The sequence below is a fragment of the Sus scrofa genome, chromosome 3 (assembly GCF_000003025.6).
Source record: "Sus scrofa isolate TJ Tabasco breed Duroc chromosome 3, Sscrofa11.1, whole genome shotgun sequence".
NCBI classification, from domain to species: Eukaryota; Metazoa; Chordata; class Mammalia; order Artiodactyla; family Suidae; genus Sus; species Sus scrofa.
The window spans coordinates 78,313,896-78,333,552 of record NC_010445.4 but is presented as its reverse complement, the minus strand read 5'-3'; the positions used below and the strand labels follow the sequence as shown (position 1 = coordinate 78,333,552).

The window sequence follows — 19,657 nt, the reverse complement described above, 5'->3', positions numbered from 1 at the left end:
TTTTTAAGGCCACACCTGTGGCAAATGGAGGTTCCCAGGTCAGGGGTCAAATGGGAGCTACAGCTGCCAGCCTACACCACAGCCACAGCAATGCAAGATTCTAGTCACATCTGTGACCTACACCATAGCTCATGGCAATGCCAGATCCTTAACCCATTGAGCAAGGCCAGGGATCAAACCCGAACCTTTGGTTCCTAGTTGGATTTCTTTCCCCTACACCACAACAGGAACTCCTTGCTCATTTTTTAACTGTTTTTTTTTTTTTTTTTTTTTTTTTTTTTTTGATATTGAGTTGCATGAGCTGTTTGTATATTTTGGATATCAATCCCTCGTCAACTGTGTCATTTACAAATATTTTCTCCCATTCAGTGGGTTGTTGCTTTGTTTATGGTTTCCTTTGTGGTATAAAAACTTTTAAGTTTAATTAGATCCCATCTGTTTATTTTTGTTTTATTTTCATTATTCTGGGAGGTGGAGCCAAAAAGATACTGCTGTGATTTAAGTCAAAGAGTATTTTACCTATGTTTTCCTCTAAGAGTTTTACAGTATCTAGTCTTACATTTAGGTATTTAATATATGTTAAGTTTATTTTTGTATATGGTGTTAGAGAGTGTTCTAATTTCACTCTTTTACATGTAGCTGTTCAATTTTCCCAGCACCGCTTACTGAAGAGACTGTCTTTTCTCTACTGTATATCCTTGCCTCCTTCGTCATAAATTAATTGACCATAGGTGTGTGGGATTATTTCTAGGCTTTCTACCCTACTCCACAGATCTATATTTCTATTTTTGTGCCAGTACTATACTGTTTTGATGACTGCAGCTTTGTAGTATAGTCTGAAGTCAGGGAGCCTAATTCCTTCAGTTCCTTTTTTCTTTCTCAGGATGGTTTTGCCTACCAACCTCCCTTTGAAAGAGACACAGCTCCCCACATTGAAACCCTATCCATTCCTCCTTATTACTCATGTCCAGCTTCCAACCTCATCCTCTGGGGCCCTCCCCACCCACACCACCCCTCACTTGCCTCTGACTCCAACCTCCTATAGTTGGTGCTGGCCACTGAGCTTTCACCTCCTCTAATCTGCTTATCAAGAGAAGCAGGGGGAGAGAAAGAGAAGGAGAGAGAGAGAAGGGGGGGACAGGGAGGTATCCTAGCTTAAGATCTGTCATCTATTTCTTTTGTGGGTCCCCACAGAATTTAGAGGAGTGGATCCAAAAATTCTTTGAACAGAGAGGTATAAATGTTAAAAAATAATCTCTTCTTTTTTTTGGGAAAATCAGGCACAGAGCTCACTGAAAATTAGATAGCAGCTTCCTGATTCAACATGAGGCACCAAATGGGTGGATGTTGTTTCGTTTGTATTTGTTTGGTAATGTTTATCAAGGATTTAACTACAGGCTGCTGGAGGCAGGGCAGGGGTCCTGTGAAGAGGGCAATGGGGATGTTTGCAAACATGACCCAGGGTGGGGAGCTCAGGATAGTCCACATGGCCCCTTCCATGTCCCGTGGGAATGGAAGGAAGGGCACAGAAGGAAGGGCAGCTTGAGGGCTCTGTGTCTCACCTTTGCCTGAGGGGCCAGGTGGGAAGTGTGGGGGCAGGAATGTTCCCTGTGACTAGGTAGAGCTGGAGTTGGCACCAGGAGGCCTGGAGTTGGCTATGAGAGGCTATAGCACTGGGCAGGCCCCTGTCTCCCTAGGCCCTGCATCCCAGGCTGTGGAGAGGACTTCCTGGAGGCACCATTCACTCTGGCCTCTGGGATTCAATCCATGGGGTGCGGCAGGGGCTGAGGGAGCTGGGCCGTGCAGGAGGAAGGGACAAGGTCTGCTCGGTAGTGACAAGAAAAGCTGCCTGGAGAGATAGGATTAGGATGGTGAAGTAGAAGGACTGGAGCTCACCTTCTCTCATAAAAGCAAAAATTATAACCAACTGCTGAACAACCTTCAACAAAACAGTCTACAAACTATCAAAAAGATATCCTACTACAGAAGACAAGATGAGGTCACATTGAGGTGGTAGGAAGGGTGATTACACGATATAAGTAACCCATACCCACTGGGTGGGTGGCACACAGCCTGGAGAGCAACTGTATTGAAGAGGCTCACCCATAGGAGTGAGAGTTCTGATCCCCACGTCAGGTTCCCACAACTAGGGATCTGGCATTGGGAGGAGGCGCTCCTGGAGCATTTGGTGTTGAGGGCCAGTGGGGCCTGTGCAGAGGAGCCGCATGGGAGAGCAGGAAAAGGAGACTTCACTCTTGAAAGGCACATACAGGTCTTCATGTGCACTGGGTTCTAGGGCAAAGGAGAGACTTCATAGGAATCTGGGTCAGACCTGCCTGTGGTTCTTGGAGGATCTCCTGAGAAAACGGGATGACTGTGGCTCATTGTAGGGAAAGGACATTGGAGACAAAGGTCTCGGGAATAATCAGCGTGAACTCCTCTAGAGGTGGCCATTTTGGAAAAATCTGGCCTTAACCATCAAGGCTGAGGAGCCCCAGGCAAAACAACAAGCCAGGTGGGAACATACCACCCATCAGCAAACAGCCTGCTTAAAGGCCCCACAGGCACAGAGCCACCTCTAATAACACACAGAGACAAAGTCCCACCCACCAGAGGGATAAGAATTAGCTCCACCTACCAGTAGGCAGGCATCAGTACCTCTTATCAGAAAGCCTGCTGCAAGCCCCCATACCAACTTCAGCCACAAGGAGGACAGATATCAGAAGCAAGAGAAGCTACAACCCTATTGTCTGCAAAACAGAGACCACACCAAAAATCCATACATAATGAAAAGGCAGAGAATATGACTTATAAGGGAACAAGAAAAAACGCCAGAAAAACAGCTAAGTGATCTGGAGATTACCAACCTCCATGAAAAAGACTTTAGACTCATGATGGTGAAGATGATGCAAAACACTGGAGATAAACTGGAGGCAAAGATAATTTAGAGCAAACACTGAGCAAAAAATACTAGATTTAAAACTTAAGCAAGAAGAGATGCAAAATATAATAACTAAAATAAAAAATTAATTAGAAGCAACCAACAACAGAATACAAGCAGGAGAAGAACAAATAAGTGAGGTGGAGGACAGACTAGTGGAAATCACTGATGTGGAACAGAAGAGAAAAAAAACTGAAAAGAAATGAAGACAGTCTAAGGGAACTCTGGGACAATGTTAAACACACTAACATCATATTATTTAGGGATGCCAGAAGGAGAAGAGAGAAAGGGACAGAAAAAATACTTGAAGAGATAATAGAATTTCCCTAAAATGGGAAAGGAACCACTCACTCAAATCCAGAAAGTGCAAAGAATGCCATATATAATAAACACAAGGAGGAACACTCTGAGACATATTAATCAAACTGACCAAAATTAAAGACAAAGAGAAAATACTGAAAGCAGCTAGGGAAAAGAAACAAATAACATACAAGAGAACCACAATAAGGTTATCAGTTGATTTTTCAGCAGAAACTCTGCAGGCCAGAAGAGGGTGGCATGATATACTTAAAGTGATGAAAGAAAAAAAAAACAAAAAAACCAAAAAACTTCACCCAAGCTTATTCGACCCAGCAAGGCTCTCATTCAGATTTGAAGGAGAAATCAAAAGCTTTACAGACAAGCAAAAGCTAAGAGAATTCAGCACCACTAAACCAGCCTTAACAAATACTAAAGCAGCTTCTCTAGGTGGGAGAGGAAGGCCACAACTAGAAACAAAAAACAGTGCAAATGACAAGGCTCACTGATAAAGGCTTACATATAGTAAAGGTAAGAAATCATCCACACACAAATATGCTATCAAAACCAGAAACTGTGAGAAGAGGAGAGACAAATGCAGGATACTGGAGATACACTTGCAATTAAGAGAATATATATATATATATATATATATAGAGAGAGAGAGAGAGAGAGAGAGAGAGAGAGAGACAGAGAGACAGAGAGACAGAGACAGAGAGAGACAGAGAGACACTCCTATATCAAAACTTCAGGGTAAGTGCAAACCAGAAATCTACCATATATTCATATAGAAATACGAAAAAGCAAACCAAACACAACACTAAAGACAGTCATCAAACCACAAGAGAAAAGAACAAGAGAAGAAAAATGACCAACAAAAACAATTCGAAAACAATAAAAGGGAAGTAAGAACATACATATCAATAATTACCTTAAATGTAAATGGACTAAATGCCCCAACCAAAAGACATAGACTGGTTGAAAGGACACAAAAACAAGACCCGAATATATGCTGTCTTCAAGAGACCCACATCAGTTCTAGGGATACATACAGTTTGAAAATGAGAGGATGGAAGAAAATGTTCCTTTCAAAAAGTAATCGACAGAAATCTGGAGTAGTAATACTCATATCAGACAAAACAGACCTTAAAATAAAGAGTAAGAGACAAAACCACTTTATTATAAGAGACGAAAAAGGACATTACATAATGATCAAAGGATCAATCCAAGAAGAAGATATAACAATTGTAAATATATATACACCCAGCATAGGATCACCTCAGTATATAAGGCAAATGCTAACAACCTTGAAGGAGAAATCGACAATAACACATTAATAGCAGGGGACTTTAACACCCCACTTACAGCAATGGACAGATCATCCAGACAGGAAATCAACAAGGAAACAAAGGCTTTAAATGATGCATTAGAACAGATGGACATAATAGATATTTATAGAATATTCCATCCAAAAGTAGCAGAATACACAATCTTCTCAAGTGCACACAGAACATTCTCTAGGACAGATCACATTCTGGGCCACAAATCAAGCCTCCATAACAAAGAAAACTGAAATCATATCAAGCATCTTTTCCAACCACAATGCTATACGACTGGAAATCAAGAAGAAGAAAAAAAAACTGCAAAAAACACAAACACGTGGAGACTAAACAATAGGCTGCTAAACAACCAATGGATCACTGAAGAAATCAAAGAGGAAATTTAAAAATACCTAGGAGCAAATGACAACGAAGACACAACATTCCAAAACTTTGAGATGTAGCAAAAGCAATTCTAAGAGAAAAGTGTGTAGCAATACAAGCCTACCTCAGGAAACAAGAAAAATCTCAAACAACCTAACTTTATACCTAAAGCAACTAGAGAGACAAGAACAGACAAAACCCAAAGTCAGCAGAAGGAATGAAATCATAAACATCAGAGCAGAAATAAATTAAATATGAAATGAAGAAAACCATAGAAAAGATCAATGAAACTAAAATCTGGTTCTTTGAAAAGATCAACAAAATTGATCTTACCACCCAGACTCATCAAGAAAAAAGAGAGGACTCAAATCAATAAAATTAGAAATGAAAATGTAGACGTTACAATGGACATCACAGAAATACAAAGGATCATAAGAGACTACTATATGCAACTATATGCCAATAAAAGGGACAACCTAGAAGAAATGGACAAATTCTTAGCAAAGCAAGAATTTAAGACTAAACCAAGACAAAATAGAAAAGATGAAAGGATCAAGACTAAACCAAGACAAGACTTTCAAGACTAAACCAAGACAAAATAGAAAAGATGAAAGGATCAATCACAAGTACTGAATGTGAAGCCATGATTAAAAAACTTCCAATAAACAAAAGTTCAGGACCGGATGTTTTCACAGGTGAATTCTATCAAAAATTGAGAGAAGAGTTAACACCTATCCTTTGGAAACTATTCCAAAAATTACAGAGGAAGGAACACTCCCAAACTCATTCTATGATACCAAAACCAGATAAAGGCGCCACAAAAAAAGAGAAAATCACATGTCAATATCACTGATGAATATAGATTAAAAAAATCTTCAACAAAATGCTGGCAAACTGAATCCAGCAATACAGTAAAAGAACTGTACACCATGATCAAGTGGGATTTACCCCAAGGATGCAAGGATTTTTCAATATCCACAAATCCATCAGTGTGATACACCACATTAACAAACTGAAGCATAAAAAATCATACGATCCTCTGAATAGACACAGAAAAAGCTTTTGACAAAGTCCAACACCCATTTCTGATAAAAACCCTCCAGGAAGTGGGCAAAGAGGGAGCCTACCTCAACATCATAAAGGCCGTATATGACAAACCCACAGCTAACTTCATTCTCCATGGTGAAAAGCTGAAAGAATTCCCACTAAGATCAGGATCAAGACAAGGAAGTCCGCTCTCACCACTACTACTCAACACAGTTGTGGAAGTCCTAGCTACAGCACGCAGAGAAGAAAAAGAAATACAAGGATCCAAATTGGAAAGAAAAAGTAAAACTATCACTGTTTGCAGGTGACCTAGAAAATCCTAAAGACGCTACCGGAAAACTGTTCAAGCTCATCAATGAATGTGGTAAAGCTGCAGGATACAAAATTAATACACAGAAATCGATGGCATTTCTATGTACTAACAATGGAAGATCAGAAGGAGAAATTAGGGAAACAATCCCATTTACCATCACCTCAAAAAGAATAAAGTACATAGGAATAAACCTACTGAAAGAGACAAAAGACCCGTACTCTGAAAACTACAAGATCCTGATGAAAGAAATCAGAGATGACACAAGCAGATGGAAAGACAGACCATGCTCTCAGATTGGAAGAATCAATACTATCAAAATGACTATACTACCTAAGGCAATCTACAAGATTTAATGCAAACTAGAACAAAATATTTTAAAGTCTGTTTGGAAACACAAAAGACTCAGAATAGCCAAAGTCATCCTGAGAAAGAAAAATGGAACTGGAGAAATCAGGCTCCCTGACTTCAGCCTACACGACAAAGACACAGTATGGTACTGGCACAAAAACAGAAATACAGATCAGTGGAACCAGATAGAATGTCCAGAATTAAACCACCACACCTATGGTCAACTAATCTATGACAAAGGAGGCAAGAAAAATCAATGGAGAATACACTTCCATAAGTGGTGCTGGGATAACTGGACAGCTACATGTAACAGAATGAAATTAGAACACTCTTAACACCATACACAAAAATAAACTCGAAATGGATTCAAGACCTCGATATAAGACCAGACACTATAAAACTCTTAGAGAAAAACATAGGCTGAACACTCTCTGAAATAAACCACAGCAGTATCTTCTCAGATCCACCTCCTAGAGTAACGACAATAAAAATAAAAATAAACAAATGGGGTCTGATTAAACTTAAAAGTTTGGTATGGCAAAGGAATCCCTAAACAAAATGAAAAGACAACCCACAGAATGGGAGAAAATATTTCCAAATGAAGCAACTGACAAGGGATTGATCTCCAAAATATATAAACACCTCCTATAGCTCACTACCAAAAACCAAACAACCCCATCAAAAAATGGGCATAAGGTCTACACTGACAATTCTCCAAAGGAGACATACAGATGGCCGCAACACACAGGAAAAGATGTTCAACACCACTAATTATTAGGGAAATGCAAATCGAAAGTATTCTGAGGTAGCACCTTATACCAGCCAGAATGGCCATCATCAAAAAGTCTATAAACAATTAATGCTGGAGAGGGTGTGGAGAAAAGGGTACCCTCTGATACTATTAGTGGGAATGTAAATTGGTGCAACCACTATGGAAAACAGTATGGCAATTTCTCAAAAAACCAAAAATAGAATTACCATATGATCCAGGAGTTCCACTCCTGGGCATCTATCCAGAGAAAACCATGACTTGAAAAGATACCTGTACCCCAATGTTCATTGCAGCACTAAATCTGATAGCCAAGACATGGAAGCAACCTAAATGTCCATTGACAGAGGAGTGCATAAAGAAGATGTGATATTTATACACTATGGAATATTACTCAGCCATAAAAGAATGAAATAATAGTATCTGCAGCAACATGGATGGACCTAGAAATTATCATGCCAAGTGAAGTTAGTCAGACAGTGACTAACATCATATGCTACCACTTATACATGGAATCTTAAAAAAGGATACAATGAACTTATTTGCAAAACAGAAACTGACTCAGACTTTGAAAAACTTTCGGTCACCAAAGGAGACAGGTTGTGAGGAGAGAGGTATGGAGCAGGGTTTGGGCTGGAAATGTAAAATTAGATTGTGATGATAATTGTACAACTATAAATATAATAAAATTCATTGAGTTAAAGAAAAGAAAAGCTGCCTGGGGCCAAGGGGTCGACCAGATAAGCCCTCAGGGCCCCTCTGTCAGCCTCATTCCTACTCCATCCATCTCACCTCCCTAGAGATTCCCCCATTGGGTCTTCTAGCTCTTTATATAAACTGAAGCACCCAGACACTCCCATGGTGTGTTTATGTGTGTTATCCCCTATGACTCTGTGGTGTGTACACATGTGTTACTGAGGAACCACCAGGTGCAGGAACCAGGTGAATTAGGCCAGAGGACTTTCTGGAGGAGGAGAACTTGATACTGACTTACCCCTCATTTCTTAACCTGATTGTCAGCCTCCACCTGCTGGAAGTGGGCAGAGACCTGGGGAGGGACAGGACCTGGGGAGAGTTGAGTGGTGGGGAGAAGGACGCATCTCCACGCTGGGTGGAGCCAGGGTCAGGCTGACCACCAATATTCGCCGTCCCTCCCTGATTTATTTAAGGTAGTGGGGTGGGGCATGGAGGGGTGAGTGCCGGGGGAGACTCTGAGAGAGAAATATGCTCCTCTGTAGGGCACTTCATTGCCCTTAGAGGGAGAGGAGGAACAAAGAAGGCTGGCTGCTGCCCAAAGTGAGTGTAGCCTCCTGTGTTGGGGAGGGAGAAGGGCTGAGAGTTGGTGTTAAAGCAGAAAGCCACTAGAGGGCGCCAGAGAACTGGAAGAGGCCACCTTTGGCTATCCATCCAGAAAAACAAAGAAGATTCCAGATTATGGTCTTGTTTTACCCTAAAACTACAGTGTATGTGTTAAGTTATCGAAGAGTAAATGGGATAATTATTTAGAAATATGTGGCAAATAATTTTTCAATAAATGTCAGTTTCATTTTCCTGAATATTCAGTATCCATAGAATCTATTTTCAATAATACATAAGGGGAAATTATTTTAGCATTTATCATTCCATCTTCTAGTTCTTTTTAGTTTGGTTTAATCTGCATTTGTGAAGCATCTACTGAGTGCCAACCAAGGGCCAGGCACTGTGCTGTGGCTTGGCATAGCCCTGCAGCTGCAGCTCCAATTCAACCTCTAGCTGGGGGACTTCCATATGCTACTGTATACCATGTGGGAATGTAAATTTGTGTAGCCATTAAGAAAGACAGTATGGAGATGCCTCAAAAAACTAGAAACGAACTACCATTTTATCCAGCAATTCTTTTCATGAGTAAATATCTAAAGAAAATGAGAACACTAATTCAAAAAGATAACATGCACAGCAGCATTACTTACAATCACCAAGATATGGAAGCAATTAAGTGCCAGTCAAGAGATGAATGGATAAAGAAGATGTGATATATATAAAATGGGTATATAACAATGAAATAATATAAAATGTGAAATATATATATAATATATATAAAATGAAATATTCAGCCATAAAAAGAATGAAACCATTTGTAACAACATGAAGAGACCTAGAGAATAGTACACTTAGTGAAATAAGTCAGAGAAAGATAAATACTCTATATTATCACTTATATGTGGACTCCAATAAACAAAACCAATTACCACAACAAAACAGAAGCATACTCATGGATATGGAGAACAAACTAGTGGTTACCAGTGGAAAGAGGGGCAAGAGAGGGGTATGGCCTTAAGAAATACAAACTACTATGTATAAAATAATAAAGCAACAAGGATATATCCTATAGCATAGGGAAATATGGCCATTATTTTATAATAATTATTTTTCTTTCAGTCTTTTTTATTGTGAAATAGGAAACACAGAAAAGTGTATAAAAAGGATGTACAGCTCATTGTTTTTCCACAAAGCAGAGTCATGTTACAGAACTTTAGGTGAGGCAACCCAGAACATTCACCTATGCCTCCTACCTCCCTTTGGAGATGGCCTCAGGACTGAATTTTATGGCAATCATCTCCTTACTAAGCATATATCCTTCAATGCTACAGCTTAATTTTACTTGCATTTGGAATTTTAGATACATGGATCTACAAGGTATGGACTTTTTTGTAACTGGTATGTCTAGCTCAGCATCTTTTGTGAGATTCATTTATGTTGTTGAATATAAGAGTTGTTCATTCCTTTTCATGGTGTGTAGTTTGCCATTGTATGAATACAGCAGTTTATTAACTTATTATTTTTTAATGGATACAGCTTTATGTATTTTATTTTTTCCAGCTTTATGGAGGTATACTTGACAGATAAAATTGTATATATTTATGCTGTACAACATAATGATTTGATCGTTTACTTATTCTCCTGCTATGGGTGAAAGGTTTTACCCAACTTCCAGCTATTACAAATAATGCTGCTATGGGCACTCCTGTACAATTAAAAAAAAAAATCTGGATAGGGTAAATAGAAAAACAAAAACAAAAACAAAAAAAAAGAAAGAGGAGTTCCCTGGTGGCCTAGCAGTTAAGGATTTGGTGTTGTCACTGTTGTGGCTTGGGTTTGATTCTTGGCCTGGGAACTTCTACACGCCATGGGTATGGCCTAAAAGGAAGGAAGGAAGCAAAGGAGGGAGGAAGGAGGAAGGGAAAGGAAGAAAGGGAAAGAAGAAGCACAAAGGCAAATCACAAGTGGGAAGAGATATTTGCAACACATATAACAAAGGGCTCATATTCAGAATATATAAAGAACTCTCACAGATCAATAAAAAACAAATGACCTCAAAGAAAATTAGGTAAAACGCTTCAATAGGCAACTCACTGAAAAGTTGACAAATTAGCATGTTCAACCTCACCAATAATCAGGGACATACAAGTTAAAATCAAAATGAGATATCACGACACACCCAGTGGAATGGCTAAAATCTAAAAGATTAACAATGCAGACTGGCTGTGAGAATGTGGAACAAGGGAATCTATCAAACAGAGTAGGGTGAAAGTTTAAATTGGTACAACCACTTTGAAATGCTGTTTGGCAGTATCTGCTAAAGTTGAACCTACTCTATAACCCAGCCCTCTCATTTTAGGAATATGTCCAACAGAAACATGTGAATTTGTATCTCAAAAGACAGGTAACAACTTTAAATGGAGTATAATCTATAAAAATATTGAATTAGTATGGTGTATGGCTGAGACATATAATACTGTTAATCAACTATGCTTCAATAAATAAATAATGTAGTACTGCTTTTTTTTGACTATGCCTGTGGCTTATGGAAGTTCCTGGGCCAGAGATCAAACCTATGCCACAGCAGCATCAATACCGCGTACTTAACCCACTGTGCCACAGGAACTCCTACAGTATTTTTTTTTATATATCAGAATTCAATACTAAATCAATAGTACTTTAATGGTAAATTAAAATCAAGGAAACAGGGTATATTTAATGCTTGATTGGGTTCTTTTGGTAGCATGAGTTACCAATGTGCACAAAATCTGGCATAGGGGACCATCCCAATAAAGATGGGGGATTAAGCACAAGTAGTTGCATTCACTTCCTTCCAAACCCAAACTAAAATGACAATAAGGCACTAAAAACATGGCAAAGGGAATCAGAGGCAAGATAACAAAATAGCTGTCAACAAAATCTTAGAAAAAAGCAGGGGCGGGGGGCATGAGGACTGACAATCTATTCAAGAAAGTGAAAAACCTAGTACCTATGGAGGATGAATGACTGAGAGCCAAAGAGCACGTGCAACCTTAGAGAAGCTCAGAAACTGGAGGCACCAAGTAATTTTGATAGAATGCCTGTGCTTAGGATTGAAAACAAGACAACTGTTTGGAATTCTATGCAAATAATACTAAGACTTCTAGGTGCTCTTCTCTGACAGCACAGCTGGGCATTTATTCCTCCCCTCCACTGAAGAAAAATGGAAACTGACTATTTTGTCCAGTTGTTATCAGAGAACTAAAACATTATTGAGAGTAGGAGAGCTATTCTGAAAAGAGGGAGAAAGGTAACACTTGGAAATAAAAATACGATTGTCAAATAAGTAATTCAAAAGAAGACTTTGAAAATACCATTCAGGAAAGCTCCTAGAAGGGAAAAATTGCATACTCCCTCCCTCTCTCTGTCTCTCTCTCTCACACACACATACACACAGAATTTGGAGGATCTGTCAGACTGATTCTTAGCCATGTATCTGATTAAGAAAAAGACAATGGAAAGAAAGAATACAAGAAAACTTTCATAACTGAAGTACATGAGTTTTCATTATGAAAGAAATTACCAAGTACCCAACACAATGAATTTATAAAAGACTCAACTCTAGGCACATCATTAAGAAATATCAAAAGTTTCCAAAGTAGAAAAAAAACCAACAAAAACAGGTCACTTAAAAAGCATGAAGAGAATCAGAATTCTCTACAGCTACATTAGAAGTCAGAAGACAAGGGAGTAACACTTTCAATTTCTGAAGGGAAATTATTTTCTACCCATGATTTGAAATGAAGCAAAATGGTCACTTCAGTGCCAGGTTAAAATAAAGACATCTAAAGAAGCAACATCTAAAAATTTAATTATCATGCATTGATTTTCAGGAAGTTACTGGAGGATGTGTCCCACCAAAGCATGGAAGAAACCAAGAAAGAGAATTGATATGAGATCCAGCAAATAAAGGATCCAACAAAAGAACAACAACAAAAAATAATTCCAGAATAATAATAAAAAGAAAACCTACAAGGATAACTGTATGTTATGCAGACTGAAGTTGGAGAGCAGAGAACTCTAGGAAGGATATTGCCAAGAAAAAGTAAAATTGAAAGTAACAGATTACCTGATCACTGACACTTTCAGTAAAAGAATATTTACACTTCTGCAGTTGAGGTTGATAATGAAGAAATAATAGGTCAATAAAAATAAGCAACTAAAAAAAGCAAGGCAGTTCTGAACTTCGGGGAAACCAAAAAGTTATAAAATTAGAAAAATGTAATCATAGGCTAACCTTTGATTATTTACACAGTTAGAAATAATGTAAACACATGATATTGATTAAGCAGAAACTGGTATCCTACGTTAGAAGGGGGAAAGGAAGAGTGTATGGGAGGGGTAAGTGCTGAGGTGCTGGTTCTCCTCTTCCAAAGTAAAATATTAACAGGTTAAAAAGTGAAATTTTTGAAGTCCTCTTGTGGCTCTTTGGTTAAGGATCTGGTGCTGTCATTGCAGCAGCTTGGGTCACTGCTGTGGCACAGGTTCGATCCCTGGCCTGGGAATTTTTGCATGCTGTGGGTGCAGTCCAAAACAAAAAAAAAATAAAATAAAAATTTCAAAATAAACACATACATGCTATTTACAAACATGGAAGTAAATACCAGAAGAAATAACTGAAGAATTGCAAGTGGTTGACTCAAGAGAGTGCTGGAGAAGATGAATGCCAATGTTAGTCATGAGCCTGTAGAACTCCAACTTTTTATACTGTGTATGTGTTATTTTGACTTAAAGAAATGGTTTCACACTTCCTACAAAGTTCACTCAAAATACATTTGCAGATGGAAATAGCAGTGAACACTGAGTAAATGCCTCATCCCTTGTGCTAATGCTTTTAATGTGAGCATCCTTTATTCTCCTTCAAATTGATGGAGAACCACACAGTGATAGAGCTAATCATACTAATTTAGAAGGCACTATTTTTTTCCCCCATTTTTGGTTGCATCCACGGCATTTGGAAGCTCCAGGGCCAGGGACTGAATTCAGACAGCAACACCAGATCCTTAATCTACTGTGTGGGACCAGGACTGAACCCTTGCTGACACAGAGAAAACACCGGATCCTTAACCCGCCACACTACAGCAGAAACTCCGATAGGCACTTTTCCGTTTTCTATAAGAAAGACAACTAGGATTTTTCTGGGCTAATTCACCAGTTTGATTTTGCAACATTTCATTATGTCACCAGGCATTTAAAAATACATACAAAATGACTGGGCTGCCCACAGTTAGCACTTACTATTTAGGAGATGCATAGTCTGTGGAGGGTCAGGCTAACAAAGCTTTAGGTAGACATTAAATACCCAAGTAGCGATATGGAGCTCAGAAGTGGGAAAATAGAGGTTCAGAAGCCAATCATGTAGCTGAAGCCACAGATGTGGACTGAGAGATCAGGCAGGAGCTAGAGGAACCTCAACAGGGAGGGAGGGTTTGTTTTTTAAGACAGAAAAGACTTAAACTGTCAATTACTCCTACTATTCCTGTATTTTTAACTCTCTACCTATGTCCTTCTTTCTAGAGGAATTAGGGCCAGGGCGTCAGTATTGGTTTGGGTGCCCACACAAGCTGCAGCTGTGTGTCTATAAACAGTAGACAGGATGTGTCACAGATGGTACCAGCCAGTGAGAAGATATCGAAGTATTCAAAGCAAGGTTTGCTCTTTTTTCAGTAGTTTGTAAATATTATATGTCAGTTATTTTCTAATAAAGAAAATGTGGATAATACATATACTTTAACCACAAAGAATTTTTAAAATCTACAACAGATTTAGTTATTTCAAACACAAGTTTACGGTGAGACTTTGTTACAAATTATTCAATATGTGGCACACTCAAAAGTACTTTCCATTAAAGATACGCCATAAAAGGTTTAACACTATTTCAGAGCAATGGTCCATTCCTAAAAAACTACATTTCTGTTGGATGTTGTTAACCTCTTATATCTAAATCAGTGATTACATCAATAACGAAATATGCACAATTTGCCTTTAGAAATCACATTTACTTATTTTTAAACCTCACCAAGTTTGGGAAATCCCAAAGGTTTTAGTGTTATTTTTGATTAAGAAGAGAGAAAAGTTCTCTTCTCAGGTAATTAGCACCTACCCTTTGCTGAATGCTTTATACTCATTTTCTCATTTAGACTTTACCACAACCATATGAGGAAGTACTTCTCTATCTGAGAAGGTCCAAAAGTGATGGAGCTTCACTTTGAACATAAACTTGTCTAATTCTAAAACCCATCATTTTGTCACTACATGCTACTTTCATTATATGGTATTTAAAACAATTTTTAAAGGCATCGTCTTGTGGCCCAGCAGGTGAAGTATCTGACGTTGTCACTGTAGGGGCTTGGGTCTCTGCTGTGGCAAGGGATCAGTCCCTGACCTGGAAACTTCCACATGCCATGGGTGTGGCCAAAAAATAAATTAATTTTTAAAAAAGATTCTGACTGCTCAATGCAGTGTTACAGCTGCTACAACCCTCTACGAGCTGGAGCTTTCCTTCACAGACATCTGTTACCCCCAGGCCAGAAAGAGAGGCTGCGACCAGCCATCATCTTATGAAAACACTCAAACAGCCTGTGAAGACCACACTGTGGGAGGAAGAGTTGGTCTCTCACCAGCACTGGCACCCCCTGGCCAAGCACATGCATGAGCTACCTGGGACTTAGATCCTCCAGCTCCAAGCCAGTCTTCAGATGACTGCAACCTCGCAAGGGATCCTGAGCCAGAACTGCCCGGCTCTGCCACTCTCGAATACCTGCCGTGCAGGAACTAAAAGGAAAAGGAATGTTGATTTAAGTTCTGATATTCTTTTATTAAATATACAAGTAATTAATTTCGAATGTGGGCCACCTTTCCAATCTTCTTGTCACCAACTCTTTTCCCTTTCCCAACAACATGAAGAATACTCTGGCTACAAGGATATACTCAGTTTTTCTGAAGGGAGATGGGGGTGGGAGACGGGTGCAGGGAAGAAAAATGGAGAGAGAAAGAAAGGAAGAAAAGAAAAACAAGTCTTGCAAGTCCTTCTTTCGTCACCACTGTGATGTCCTCTTTTCCCTTTTTGTCTCTGCTTCATCTAAAACATATCCCATCCTTTTTATTACTTTCCATCTTGGTTATTACTACTCTACTATTCTAGTTAAGCCACCATCTTATCTTCCTTGCCTGGAGATTTCAATAGCTTTTTTTTTTTTTGGTCTTTTTTTGTCTTTTCAGGGCTGCACCCGTGGCATGTGGAAGTTCCCAGGCTAGGGGTTGAATTGGAGCTGCAGCTGCTGGCCTAAGTATGCCACAGCCACAGCAACACCAGATATGAGCTGTGTCTGCGACCTACACCACCACTCACAACAACGCCGGATCCTTAACCCACTGAGCAAGGCCAGGGATCGAACCCACATCCTCATGGATACTAGTCAGGTTGTTAACCACTGAGCCATGATGGGAACTCCCTTCAATAGCCTTCTTGACTGTTCTCCTGTTTGAACTTTTGAGCCACTATAATCCATGTCCTATAGAAATATGAAAATATTTAAATGTTTTAATATTTTATTCACGATTTACAAATATGCTATTTAATAGATAATATTTTAAAATACACAAATTAGGAGTTCCTGTCATGGTGCAGTGGAAATGAATCCGACTAGGAACCATGAGATTGAGGGTTCGATCCCTAGCCTCGCTCAGCGGGTTAAGGATCCGGCCTTGCTGTGAGCCGTGGTGTAGGTCACAGACATGGCTTGGATCCTGTGTTGCTGTGGCTGTGATGTAGGCCGGCAGCCGTAGTTCCAATTTGACCCCTAGCCTGGGAACCTCCATATGCTGCAGGTGCAGCCCTATAAAGCAAGAAATAAATAAATAAATGTACACACACAAATTAGATCATTTATTTGTCTAAAACTTTTTTTTTTTTTTTCCTGGCCAAACCTGCAGCATGTAGAAGTTCCCAGACCAGGGATCAAATCCATGCCACAGCAGTGGCAATGCTAGATCTTTCACCCCTAGGAACTCCTTAGATTGCTATTTCAATCTGTAGTTAGATCCATTACATTGTTTTGTTTCTCCTACACATAATCTTTTAAAATTTTTAGCACTCATGTTTTTAATTTCAAAGATCTCTTTCTTGGAGTTTCCACTGTGGCACAGCAGGTTAAGGATCCTGCACTGTCTCTGAAGTGGCTCAGATTTCTGCTGAGGCGTGGGTTCGATCCCTGGCCTGGAAACTTCCAAGTGCCATAGGTGTAGCCAAAAAAAAAGACCTTTCTCTCATTTCTTCTTTTGGATAGTGGTCTGTTCTTGTTCCATTATCTTCTAGAATCTCCAAAAAGTTACTGATTTATTGATTAGAATACATTTTGTATGCTCTTCTGTTCTTTGAGCTAAATGTTTCACACATCAGTTGTCTGTTTATCTGGGCTCTTCTTTTTCCTGCTATTGGTTTACTTAAGGGTCTGATGATCCTTGGCTATCTGTGCATATCTACAAATGAAGACCTAAGTTGAGTTCACATAGGTGCCCAGGTTTTGTCTATAGCCAGGGGGCTGTTTCCCTCATCTGGTATCTTTCCTGTACAGGAGGGCTGACTGCGGTACAGCAGTAGCCTTGGGCACATGAAGACGTGCAGGCTGAGGAGGCCCCAGCTGGCCTACCGTGATGGTAGAAAACTCTAAGTTACCTCCCTTCTGGGCAGGACCACCTTGCCTTTTCATTTTCCTCCTGTCCACGTCTGTTACGCAGCTCAGTCCTCCCAAGTCACTTCATGTTCTACCCTTTTCTCAGGCCCCTACAGCCACATTGGAGGCCTTTCCCAGACAGGGAGTTTACCTTACATATGGCTTTTGAATTTCAGCAATGGATAAATGCCACCACTGCCTATTGTTGCTACTCTGTATGTGTGTGTGGGGGGGGGGGCATGGGCATTCGAGGGAGAGGGAGAGGAAGCATGTTTGTGTGTGTTCAAGGCACAGATCTTATATAACTACCCCTACCACCAAGAACTTGAAAGTTTTGAGCCTCTCCTTCCATGCACAGCTGTTTTCTTTTTGTGCTATTCTGGGTACTCATTTTCCAGCCTTCTGCTTTCTCTCAGGAATTCCTCACAATCTTTTCTTTTTAGGGCCGCACCCTTGGCATATGGAAGTTCCCAGGCTATGGGTCTAATCAGAGCTGCAGCTGCCAGACTATACCACAAGCACGGCAACAGTGAATCGGAGCCGCATCTGCGACCTATTCTGCAGATTATGGCAATGCTGGATCCTTAACCCACTGAGCCAAACCAGAGATCAGACCCACAGAGATAACATCAGGTCCTCAACCTGCTGAGCCATAATGGGAAAGGCTCCCCACAATTTCTATTGGCACCACTTTTTGTTGTGTTGAGAATTTATCTTTTAATTCTTTCCCTATTTTATAGAATTTGCAAAAGAAAAGTAGTGGCATCTATATGAAAAGTGATTTAGAAAGGGAAAAGTATATATAGAAATTAGAGAAAAGATGTGCTGGAGTAACAGAGGTTAAAGATATCAGAATAAAATTCAAAACCCCTTCCATGATCTACCTCTCCAAATTCATCATTTACCACTTTCCTCCTTAGCTTGATACACTCCAGAAACATGGACATTCTTTGTTTCTCAAAAAAATATCAAGCTTATTCCTACTTCAGAGGCCTTATATTTGCTGTTCTTTTAATGTGGAAATCTGATGATTTTCATGAATGAATGATTCGGGTCTTTATGCAAATGTCACTTTTTCCTAAAAGTCTTCTCCAATAACCACCTATAAAATAGCTCCATCCCAGTTTCTGTCACATCATTCTGTTTTGGTTTTAACTGTATTGAATTTATCCTATTCTAAGATTAACTTATTTCTTTGCTTACTTGTCTGAGTACCTCAGCTAGCACAAATGCTACATAACAGTTCCCACTGTACCATGAATATTCAATAAATATTTGAGAATGAAGATATGAAAAGAAGACACAGTCAATGACCTTAGGTCTCAGAAAAGGGAACCAGCATCAACATCAAAATTGGAGTGTTAGCCATGAAAAGAAAAAACTTATTTCTAGGATGGAAATGAAAGAAGGATTAAAATTAAGGTAAGTTTTGAATGTTATGAGACAATTTTTTTTTTTTAACTTTTTAGGACTGCCTCTGTGGCATATGGAATTCCTGAGCTAAGGGTTGAATCAGAGCTACTGCTGCCAGCCACAGCCACAGCCACAGCCACACCACATCCAAGCCACATCTGTGAACTACCCTGCAGCCTTCAGCAATGCCGGATCTTTAACCCACTGAGCAAGGGATCAAACCTGTATCTTAATGGACACCATGTTGGATTCTTTACCCACTAAACCACAACGGGAACTCTAGGAGACAATTCTCTATAGGTCTCTCATGTTTCCTCAAGAAGCACTGAATGCCCTTTTTTCCAGACTATTTTTTCGGATAGCAAACAATCTTGGAAAATAGAAATAATGTCTCTTCCGGGGCAAAGAGCAGACATGCTTCCTGCCCATTATAAAAGATTTAGGTTCCTTAAGCTCAGGATTCCTCTCTTGTAATGCAACCCACTGCATGTGCAGGTGTCAGCTGGCCTTCTTCATGTCACTGTAAGGGAACTGGGGCTCAGGGAACCAGTGCAAAAATGATGATACTTCAACTCCTATATTTCTATGAACAAACTGTCCTTCATCTCTGACTCAGGAGTCTTATATTTTCTACCAGCATCTATGAAACTGGCAGCCTAAGCTGTTAATTTGATAGTAGGGTAAAATCTCAGTTTCTTCATGGTTCTCGATGTGGAGTAGGAAGGAAAAAAAGTAAGACATTAATGCTTGATATCTTATTTTTTTTCCTAATGAAAACTGAAGAGAAATCATCTGCTGAGTGAGGCAGGGAGA

General features: G+C 39.6%; 1 protein-coding gene across 1 annotated transcript in view; it reads left to right on the top strand.

Annotated features, from left to right (window-relative positions):
- Nucleotides 1–16,002, top strand: part of LOC110260000 — a 45,053-nt gene extending 29,051 nt beyond the window's left edge. The window contains exon 2 of the mRNA XM_021087463.1: nucleotides 12,590–16,002. The gene's annotated coding sequence lies outside the window, so the exon portion shown is untranslated. The remainder of the gene's footprint in view (nucleotides 1–12,589) is intronic.